General features: G+C 38.5%; 2 long non-coding RNA genes across 2 annotated transcripts; one reads left to right on the forward strand and one right to left on the reverse strand.

Annotated features, from left to right (window-relative positions):
- Positions 1–5,578: 5,578 nt before the first annotated feature.
- LOC121785172 lies at positions 5,579–7,648 on the reverse strand. The gene is made up of 2 exons (XR_006046932.1): positions 5,978–7,648; positions 5,579–5,874 (listed from the first exon to the last, which is right to left on the reverse strand). It is a non-coding gene; the product is annotated as an uncharacterized LOC121785172 (long non-coding RNA).
- Positions 7,649–7,745: 97 nt separating this feature from the next.
- LOC121784682 lies at positions 7,746–8,512 on the forward strand. The gene is made up of 2 exons (XR_006046760.1): positions 7,746–7,813; positions 8,264–8,512. It is a non-coding gene; the product is annotated as an uncharacterized LOC121784682 (long non-coding RNA).
- The last annotated feature ends 3,651 nt before the right edge of the window (positions 8,513–12,163 follow it).

The raw sequence follows: 12,163 nt of genomic DNA on the forward strand, positions 1-12,163 counted from the left end.
TATTTAAAGAAACTCGGATCGTCGATTGCAGCTGAACCCATCGATTTTATCGAGGGTTTTGAATTACGGTCAGATGTCTTACTCAAGATGATGCATTTTCATATACACAACAACGTTATCATTTTACGTTTTGACAAATTAGCTTGATTGTTGTCAATTTTTGATAAATGTTACACTTCGGTATGCCCATATGTGCATTGATCACTTATTTTACTCTCTCTTATCTCTCGTACTTTATTTCTCTCTTATATTTTATTTTATTATCATTCAACTCATTCAACACAATTTCTTAGTTTTTATGTCCAAAAAAAGTGCCCTAACTTAATTGGGACGGAGGGACTAATATTAAATTTCCAACGATCCAACGGTCACTGGATCGGCCAACCTGGCGCTAGCACACGGTCCCTATGTGTACACTAGTCCGAGTAGGGTTTGCAGCCCTACTGGGACCCGAATTCGATTAAACTGGTTTAGCATAGCCAACAGATAGGTAATCATAAACAAAACATGGCATGACAACTCATTTAAAATAAATCATGTTTTCACATAAAACACGCTTTAAAAGAAAGAAGAGCCCACCTCGTTTGCTTAAACTCTTTCAAACGAGTGTTTTCCTGTCCTGAGATTACGCATCGTGCGACGACGTTCCTTTATAAAAATTAATATACTTAAATTAGGCTTTAAGTAATTATTCATCTTGCATGAATGCATGCCTAAGCGTGTACTTATTATTTTATTTCCTTCTTTCTAAATTTAGAAATCTTAATTCTGCAATTACATCGGCGATTTAATTTATTCGGAAACTGGCCGAACTGTGAGTGTAGTTATATCGCGACTAAATCTTACTGAAACTGTCTCAACTCATCATAAGATGCTTAAATCAAGGGAAACATTGTCTGAAATGTGTTGAGGGTACAAATCATACTGAATCAGAGTAGTCGCGGGACAATTGTCTTTGCTAAAAGCAAGTTCTAAATTTGCGCAACTGAAGAGTACCAAGACGAATGTAATATGTATGAAGACATACTACATCAGCTACATCCCTACTTATTCAATCTTCTGTCCCAACACTTCCTCGGCTTTGACAACGATCAACCTGCACACTAAGGAAAACAATATGCATGGTTGAGTACTTGATGCACTCAGTGGGCTCATGCCGAAAACATTTCTCTTTTAGTTGTCATCCAAGCTGAGTGAACGCGGGGTTTTTCTGAAAAGAAGTCCCGGTCATTAAAACTATTATTTCTTTCTGACAATAGACTGCAGTCATTTAAACTTCTGATGATATACCATATCGGATCTGTGTGAACCGAGAATGTGGGCCGGCCACATTCCAACGGTCACAAGGCCGACCAACCTAGCGCTAGCACACGGTCCCTATGTGTATACTAGTCCGAGTATAGTTTGCGGCCCTACTGGGACCCGAATTCGATTTAACTTGTTTGGCATAGCCAACAGATAGGTAATCATAAACAAAACATGGCATGACAACTCATTCAAAAATATTCACGTTTTCACATAAAATCACATTTCGAAAGAAAGAAGAGGCCACATCGTTTGCTTAAACTCTCTCAAACGAGCGCTTCCTGACTTGAGAGTACTCGTCGTGCGACGACGTTCCTTTATAACAAATAATATACTTAAATTAGGTTTTAAGTAACTATTTATCTTACATGTATGCATGCCTAAGCGTATGCTTATTATTTTACTTCATACCTTCTAAATTTAGAAGTCTTAAGTCTTTAATTAAATCAACGATTTAATTAATTCGGAGTCTTGCTGAACTGCTCGGGAATAATAAACTCCTGAATTATTTTCTTTAAGTATCTCAAAATACTTACTTGGACTAATAAAGTCTGCCTTAAGTATTTACTGACTTCTATTTCATCACGGCTAATATTTTCCTTCTTCCATGGCTTAAATGAAATTTCTCTTCTTAAATCCTGAATTTATTTAGAGCGGTGGCTCAACGACTTTACTTACATGCTAAGCCCCAATTTAATTAATCGCGGCCCAAATTGATATTTAAAAGGAGATGCCCCAAATTGAAACGATGGGAGCAGTCCTACTCCTTCCTCTCGGCGAATGCATCGATTCGCCGTCATTTTCGGGCTACGGTCGGAGCATCGTCTGCTTTAGTTCTTCGTCGCCACCGGGTCACCGGCGACTAGTATCAGCGGAAGCTCCGCCGTCGCTATTTGTTGCAGAAAAAGACTCCGAATCGGAGACGGACCCAGCGGCGTTCTTCCATCGCCATCTCCCGAATCTGCGTGGGTGTCGCTCCTCTCCGAGCTGGTGGAGTGCACTTCCCTCCGGCGGCTCTGCTGCGATGCGGCACCACCACCCATCGCCGTTTTGGACCGGCTGTGAGCCGTGCCGCACAGCCGGCTCCGCCACCGCCACCGCCTCTACGCCTAGCTGCTGCTGGGGTCGCACCATCGGTAGGGGAAAGAGGCATCGGTCCCCTCCGAATTCCGGTTCCGTTCGTGAGCTATGCCGATTCGTCGGCTAGTAGCTAAGTTCCTACCTTCCATTCTCCTCTTTAACTTTGTTCCTCGTTGAGTTAAAAGTTTTTGGGACCTAACTGCTACCGTTATTAATCCTACGAAGCAGTCTATGGAATACTTTGGCATTTCTTGATTGTTGGGGCTACCGTTATGTTGTTCTTCTTAAGTTTGATCTCGGCTACCTACTGTTTTGCTTAAACATGATGCATAGAGGGTGTTGTGGGGTTTACCTATTACGAGTCAGTGTATCACTTTTGGGCGCACTAGTACTCTTCGTGAAGAAGAGGAATGGAACTTTGCAAACGTTTATCGACTATCGAGAGCTGAACAAGTTAACCCTCAAGAACAAGTACCTTTACCGAGAATCGACGACCTCTTCGACCAGCTGCGAGGAGGTGGTGTATTCTCGAAGATGGACTTGAGATTGAGTTATCACCAGCTGAGTGTTTGACAGAACGGTATACCTAAGACTGCATTTCGCACCAGATATGACCATTACGAGTTTACTGTAATGCCTTTTTGGGCTTACAAACGCCCCAGTCGTGTTCATGGACCTAATGAACCGCGTATTCCACCCATATTTGGACAAGTTCATCGTAGTTTTATAGATGATGTGCTCATCTACTCGAAGAATGAGAAGGAACACGAGGATCATTTGAAGGCCACTTTAGAGACGTTAAGAGCCGAGAAACTCTATGCTAAGTTTAGCAAGTGTGAGTTCTGGCTTAAGGAAGTGAACTTCCTTGGACACATAGTGACAATAGAAGGGATCTGAGTGGACCCTGCTAAAGTTGAAGCCGCGCAACGTTGGCAGTCACCAACGACGCCCAATGAAATTCGGAGTTCCTAGGACTGGCAGGATACTACCGAAGATTCATTGAAGGATTTTCTAAGATAGCAAAGCCAATGACTCAACAGCTCAAGAAAGGAGTTAAAGTCGATTGGACCCCAGAATGTGAGGCAAGCTTCCAGTTACTAAAGGAAAAGTTGACCACATCACCAGTTCTAGCTGTGCCAGAAGCAGGAGTTGACTATGTGGTGTATACAGATGCATTGAAGGTTGGACTCGGGTGCGTGCTGATGCAGAAGGGCAAGGTGATTGCATATGCATCACACCAGTTAAGGCCGCACGAGTTGAACTACCCGACGCATGACCTAAAATTTAGCAGCAGTGGTGCACGCTTTGAAAATCTGGAGACATCATCTCTATGGAGTTCGATGTGAGATTTTCACAAATCATAAGAGTCTCAAGTACTTCTTTGAGCAGAAGGATTTGAATATGAGACAGCGCAGATGGCTGGAATTAGTTAAGGACTACGACTGCGGTATAAATTACCACCCAGGCAAGGCCAATGTGGTAGCAGATGCCTTGAGCAGAAAGACTGCACCTCAAGTGGCTACTTTCCTCACACAAGAGGAAGAGCTCATCCGGGAATTTGCTAAGATGCGACTGGAGATAGTCAGAGCCCCAGAGACGGTGGACAGCAGAATTTCCACCTTAGTCATAGAACCAGACTTAAGAGCCGGAATCATCGACGCCCAGAGACCCGATGAGGCGTTAGAAAAGATCAGCCTTAAAGTGAGGACCGGAAAAGGGGACAGTTACCGCGAAGAGGCAGATAACACCCTTACCTTTGATGGAAGACTGTGCGTACCCAATGATAAGGCACTTAGGAACGAGATCATGAGTGAAGCTCATGAGACGCCCTACACTGTCCATCCTGGAAGTACGAAGATGTATCAGGAGTTGAAGAGACAATTTTGGTGGGATGGCATGAAGAGAGGCATAGCCTCGTTTGTAGAAAGATGCCTGGCTTGCCAGCAAGTGAAGGCGTTACATCAACGACCCTATGGGAAGTTGCAACCCCTCGAGATTCCAGAATGGAAATGGGAGCATATAGCTATGGATTTTGTGACAAAATTGCCAAAATCTCAGCGAGGAAATACTGTCATCTAGGTGATTATAGATCCCCTCACCAAAGGTGCTCACTTCAAACCAATTCGTATCACATACGGATCAGACAAGTTGGCACAGATTTGTGTGCAAGAGATCGTGCGCCTGCATGGTGTACCAGTAACGATCACTTCAGATCGAGATTCAAAATTTACTTCTAGATTTTGGATAAGCCTACAGCGAAAGTTAGACACTCAGCTGAACTTCAGCACAGCATTCCATCCACAGACGGACGGACAGTCCGAAAGGACAATTCAGACGTTAGAAGATATGTTGAGAGCCGTAGTGCTCGACCGTGGAGTAAGCTCGGAGCCAGTACTTCCACTTATAGAGTTCGCCTACAACAGTTACCAGGCAACCATCAATATGGCCCCATATGAAGCACTCTATGAGAAGAAATGTAGATCACCACTTTACTAGGATAAAGTTGGTGAGAGAAGAATTCTCAGACCAGACTCCGTAGAGGAAATTATAGAAGACAGATCCGAGAGAGGATCAAGGAAGCTCAAGATAGACAGAAATCCTATGCAGATGTTCGCAAAACCGATTTACAGTTCAAAGCAGAAGACAAAGTCTTTCCGAAAATATCCCCATCGAAAGGGATAACTAGATTCGACGTCAAGGGCAAGCTAAAACCACGTTTTATCGGACCTTACGAGATCCTAGAAACAGTTGGCCCTGTGACGTACAGATTAGCACTCCCGCCAAGCTTCAGAAATGTTCACAATGTGTTTCATGTATCACAGTTGAGGAAATACACAATGTGTTTCATGTATCACAGTTGAGGAAATATGTGTCTGACCCCAAACACATAGTACACCAAGAAGAGATGGTGTTAGAACTAGATTTGAGCTATGAAGAAAAGCTAGAATCAATTCTGGACAGAAAAGTGAAAGAGTTGAGAAATAAAACTATTGTAACAGTGAAAGTCCTATGGAAGCACCACGGCCGCGAGGAGGAGACGTGGGATCTTAAGGACCAGATAAAAGAGGAATACCCAGAGTTTTTTGCCTAACCGAGATAAAATTTTAGGACCAAATTTTTGTTACTGAGGGTAGAATGTAATAGCCGAGACCTAGATTCTTGAGAATTTTGAAACAAATACTAGAAATTTAAATAAAGAGAAATAAATAATATTTATTTAATTCTTGAGCAACACAACATTTTATTATTTCAAGCTAAAGTTTACAAATATTCAAAGAGAACAAAGGAAACAGAAACACATTAATTTCAATTATAGTAGACTCTTCGTACATGTTGAGATAAAAGAAAAGGGGAGACTCACTATCCTATTACAATAGGGAACATCTAGCTTTGGCCCTTTCGACACAAGTCTTCGGCCCAGGTTTTTCTAGGGTCCGTTGGGCCCGAGACGTCAAGGTGACAGCCGTCTGAAATCAATTCCCTTTGCCCCTGCAGAACACAGACGAAACGAGCTAAATTAAACAAGAAAAAAATACATAGAATACTAAGGCTTTTGGCAAGCGAATCAAGTAAGGGAAAGAAGCAACACTACCTTTGATGGGGACCCAAAAAAAAAGAAACACTTGCCAAATAAGCAAGACAAGATGGAAGTGCCACTGCACTCCTTAGCCACAACTGCAGGCTGCCACGAGCCAGGAAAAGAGAGTAAAACTGCAACAACCCTACACTCCAGCTGCAGCAGCCTTGTAGAGCTGCAGATAACCACCTCGGCCCCCTTTCTTGTACACCTGCCACAACAGATCAAGTTTCATTTATGAATCCAAGTACTAAGTACCCACAAGGAGCCAATTTCAGTTAAAGTTGCTGTAAGATGAAAACAAGAATATACAGCAGCCCCATTAATTCTCCACAAGTACACATCTCGGCCTATAAGAGAACCCCTCCATGCTCACCCAAATTCTCTCCACATTCCCACAACGTTCCAGCAGCAGAACAAAACAGAGAGAGTTCATTCTAAGCTCGGCCGGAGATCCCACAACCTCACGGCCCATTTCTCAGTAAGTAACCCCACAATACACTCTTGCATCATTTAGAGAATGCACCATAAATAGCCAAGAACTTAGAATCATAGAAGCATGATCACTTAAGAAGCCATAGAAATAACCAATAGCCAAACCATAACAGTCAGTAGGGGAATGTGTAGCACATCTATGTAAAGATTCATTCTAATGAGCTAAATTTCTGCCAAGGATCACAACATAAAGCTTCTGCTAAGAACCAATTTAATGGGCACAGTAATCGAACTCTCACAAGATCAAAGCTTGAACATCACCAATAGTCATGAATAGATTTTTCATAGCTTTGCCAAACAAAACCCACGAAACAAGCAAAGTAATAGAAGGCAGAAAACTTAGCTTAGGGAGAGGTTGTCCGTCGGTGGCGCGACGTCGACGGAGGGCTCGCCGAGAGGCTGAGAACCCCATGGTGGCGGGCTGAACCGCGACGGTCGCGCGGCGCTGCTGAACGCCGGGGAGCAACCGGCGATGACTCTCCGTCGTGAGGAAAGGAGCACGGCGGCAAAGCCGCTGCCGGAGCGTGCACCGCTATTTACGCCAGACAGCAACCTTGAGTCAAGCAACGGCGGTTTCCCGAGAGGCGATGCCCTTTCTCCGTTTCGAAAGCGCCGGGACGACGGCGAACGACGGGCGGCGGTGGGGGTCACCGAGGGAAGAAGCTAGGGTTTTGACTTCTCAATTGGGGATTTTTCTTCAAAAATGTGGAAATGGAGAGAAAGAGAGTGACGGACAAGGAGAATAATGTGACTTGGGCCTCCCTCTTTAATTTTGAGTTGGGCCTGGAGAGATCATTTTTCAAAAAGGGCCCTGACAGTTTGGGGAGTATATTTGGGCCAGGAAAAATAAAGAAATTTGTCTCCATTTAAATTTTGGGTCACTGCAAAAAAAAGGGTTCTGGGCCTGTTGCTAAAATGCTAGGCCATTATAATTAGTTTAATGGACCATCACCCTAAATGAATACAGGAATTTAGAAGAGAAATTTCCCTAAGCCACAGAAGAAAAGAAATTTATTAAGCTGTGTTGAAATAGTATTCAATAAATACTCAGATGGGAACTTTATTAGCCAAGTAAGTATTTCAAAATACTTAAAGAAAATAAACTGGGAATTTATTGTACCCGAGCAGTTCGGCAAGAACCCAAATAGATTAAATCACTGATTTAATTAAAGATTTAAGACTTATAGATTTTAGAAAGAAGGAAATAAAATAAAGAGCACACGCTTAGGCATGCATACATGCAAGATGAATAATTACTTAAAGCCTAATTTAAGTATATTCTGTAAAGGAACGTCGTCGCTCGACGCGTAATCTCAGGACAAGAAAGCACCGTTTGCAAGAGTTTAAGCAATCGAGGTGGGATCTTCTTTCATTCGAAATGTGATTTTATGTGAAAACGTGAATATTTTTGAATGAGTTGTCATGTCATGTTTTGTTTATGATTACCTATCTGTTGGCTATGCCAAACAAGTTAAATCGAATTCGGGTCCCAGTAGGGCCGCAAACCCTACTCGAACTAGTGTACATATAGGGACCGTGTGCTAGCGCCAGGTTGGCCGGTCCGGTGATCGTGGAATGTGGCCACATTCCCGGTTCACACAGATTAGATATGGTACATCATCAAAAGTTTAAATGAATACAGTCTATTTTCATAAAGAAATAACAGTTTTAGTGAATGAGACTTATTTTCAGAAAAACCTCGTGTTCACTCAGCTTGGCTGACAACTAAAAGAAAAATATTTTCGGCATGAGCCCACTGAGTGCATCAAGTACTCAGCCCTGCATATTGTTTTCCTTAATGTGCAGGTTGATCGTTGTCAAAGCCGAGGAGGTGTTGGGACAGAAGATTGAACAAGTAGGAAGATAGCTGATGTAGTATGTCTTCATATATATTACATTTGTCTTGGTACTCTTCCGTTTGCAAATTTAGAACTTGTTTTTAGCAAAGACAATTGTCCCACGACTACTCTGATTCAGTATGATTTGTACCCTCAACACATTTTAGACAATGTTTCCTTTGAATTAAGCATCTTATGATGAGTTGAGACAGTTTCAGTAAGCTTTAGTCGCGATATAACTACACTTTCTCCGAGTTAGGGAGTAGGGTCGTGACCGAGGACTCTAAAATACAGAAGTCCAGAGATTCAATTAAAACAAGTTTATATTATATAGTATAACTAGGAATAATAATTGGGACGGATATTAAATTTCCAACGATTATTAATTTTCCGATTCTAAAATACAGAAGTCCAGAGATTCAATTAAAATAAGTTTATATTATATAGTATAAACTAGGAATAATTTTATATTATAGTATTAATATAAAACTTTAACGACAACTTGCACCGAAATGCCATAATTTCAATCTTGACAGTGAGAGGCCAAAGGAACCCACCACCCAACCATTATGATTTTATCCTTTATCTTTGATTTTATTATCACCAACAGTATTGTACTCGGACATCATATTCAATTATTTTTTTCGAATCAAGAGAAGCAAAAGAGAACTTATTATTAATGATGAATATAGAAATGTACCCTCTTTATTAATGCACTAATTAATTAATGAGGTTTGGTATTATTCCAATGTTTACTATTAATCAATCGAGAAAATATAATGAAACATATAGGAAGATTTGCACACAATCCGGCCAATCACATTTTCGTATTAATGAGTTAAGAGTCAATCATAACGTTGAAAAATTTTGTAAACATCTGATGTGCAAAATATCCAGATTGATAGACGTTTGAGAAATGTATAATTTATGAATTCATAGGTAATGTGTTTTGTAATCTTCATTGTGTACGAGGAAAAGTCAGTCCACTCTTGCGTGCAGAAAAATAAGACAGGATAGGTATGACTGATTATTTTTAGCAAATTAGGTACTATATTAGTTACTAATATCACCCGAATTCTAGATTTTTATACGAATTTAAATCTTGACAGTAAGGACTTTGCTGATTCATATGCAACCTTCGCCAAATCGAATCTAATTTAATTAGTCAAGATGACTAATAGTCTAATAAACTTGGGCATTGAACACTCGATCCTAAATTTCGTGTAAGAACAAGAAGAGCTTTCGTCTAACAATAGGAAAAAATCTAGGCGTGAACCTGAATTTTATCTGTGCGGAGATTTCATTGCAATGTTTGTGTGAAACAATATATATTTTCCAGCTATTTGAAACATCATTGTTGTTTCTCCCATTCTGCCAATCTTTGTCACATGTTTCATAGGGTAAATAACTCATCTAGGGATGAAATTCAATGAAAAAATAAATCAGGAATCCAGCTATTTGTTAGGATATATTAAATTATCTCATGTCGTTGTTGACTGCAATATTTGATTAAAGTACTCCATCCGTCCCTGAAAATTTGTTACTTATTTACATTTTCGTCCGTCCTCACATTTCATTTTTACCTTTTTTTTAATAGACTTCATATTCCACTAACTCATTCTTACTCACATTTTATTATAAAATTAATATAAAAATAGGATTTACATGCCATTAACTTTTTTAATTCACTTTTTATTATATTTTTTAAAGTTCATATCGGGTTAAATGATGACCAATTATAATTGATGGAGTAGTAATTGAATGAATTGTATAAAGGGCAGGCCGCCTTGCTAGACCTCACTACTCTTCTCCCCACTATTAATTAAATAATGTAGTCTTTATTCTTTCGCAGCCATTAAATCTTAAATCAATTGACCTGGCTTTGTTGGGCTGTAGGGAGATTCATGTATCTGATTTTAATAATTTAAGATCATTATAAGAGTCAACGAGCGATTGGCAAATGGATTCCGTTCGAGCGTAGAGATGCAAACGATATTCAGCTATGGTTCGAAACCTTAGTTTTAGGTCATCATCAACCCTCTTTAACCATCGTTTTTCTTCTATTATTCATGAATCTCACAAAATGACATTATTCAAATTAAATCTAAATGATGGCAAAAGTATAACATTCTATTAGAAAAAGAAGTAAAAAAAGGAATGAAATAAAATGAAAAACTAGTATACAAATAAAAAAATATATATGCAATTAGGTTTTCAATTTATAATTTTATTTGAAAAATAAATTTTAGCAAATATAAAGCAATTTTTATGCATAAAAACTAATTTTTAAATTAAATATCTATGTATAAATATATATAATTTTAAAATTGGATAAAATCAAACTCATTTGTAAGCCCGCTAGTAGGTTTCAAAGTGGCTCCCTATTGGCCGAAAGAGGAGGGCAAGTGGAGGGACATCATTCCCTTCATCACTTAGGCAATTGAGTCACTGCGTTCCTTCCCTGTTTTGTCACTTCAGAACATGGCAGAATGCTTGTGCTGTGGATACTCTTAGAAGCGACACACGAAACACGTTGTGTATACGACCATTGGCAGAAGTCTAGAGCTGGTAGTGATATGCTCCTTTTTAGAAATTTGTCATGGATTGTTGAATGCCCATAATGAGTTTTAGAACAATTTGTTGAGGACAAACTCATCCCACATCGGGAGTCTAAGGAAAGTTGGAAGGTGTATACAATGACGCACTCAGAATTTCAACTCTGGAGGGTCCAAATTACTAGTATAAGTGCAGATTATTTTTTGATATTTATCTCACCACAAGTAGTCATGACATGAGTGAAGTTGTAAGATATATAGATTATAGTGAATGATAAAAAATAAAAGGGTGGTGATAGAACTAGAAATACATATGATCATTGTCGTTAAAAGTAGCGTCAACATTGAAAGAGCCATTATTGCCATGAATACTTATAATATCAAATGTTATACATGTATGACATATTATTTTTTTCATAATTATCATATTTTTTAAAATGATTATCTAGAATAATAGTAATAAATGCAATAACTAAGAGAATTATTTTTATTGCAAAGTGTGTGTTATTTAAAATAATAGCTTGTCTATTTGAAATAATGTGAGTTCGATAAAATATTCAGTGGACCAGACACACCACGTGGCATGATGATGTGGTGTGTCCTACTAATTAAAAATTGACAAATGGAAGTATTAAGAATATATAGATTAAAGAGTAAATGCCAAAATTGGTCCTGAACATATGCTCATTTTATCATTTTGGTCCTAAACTTTATCTTTTGAATTTTTTGGTCCTGGACATTTCAAATCGGATCACAATTGGTCCTCCGTCAACAATTCCGTTAATATTTAACGGTCAACGATTTTAATCACAATTTTGACCAACTTAAACAATTTTTAATTATTTAATCATCAAAATTATTTTTTTAAATAAAATCATAAATTATTTATTAGAAATAATTAAGTAATTTTTAAATAATTAAATTATTTATTCCAACTTAAACAATTTTTAAATAACAAAATTATTTATGATTTTATTTAAAAAAATAATTTTGATGATTAAATAATTAATTAAAAATTATTTAAGTTGGTCAAAATTGTGTTTATCATAAAAAAATCATAAATTATTTATTACAACTTAAACAATTTTTAAATAATCAAATTATTTATGATTTTATTTAAAAAAATATTTTTGATGATTAAATAATTAAAAATTGTTTAAGTTGGTCAAAATTGTGATTAAAATCGTTGACCGTTAAATATTAACAGAATTGTTAATGGAGGATCAATTGTGATCCGATTTGAAATGTCCAGGACCAAAAAATTCAAAAGATAATGTTTATGACCAAAATGATAAAATGGGCATATGTTCAGG

The sequence above is a fragment of the Salvia splendens genome, chromosome 21 (assembly GCF_004379255.2).
Source record: "Salvia splendens isolate huo1 chromosome 21, SspV2, whole genome shotgun sequence".
NCBI lineage: Eukaryota > Viridiplantae > Streptophyta > Magnoliopsida > Lamiales > Lamiaceae > Salvia > Salvia splendens.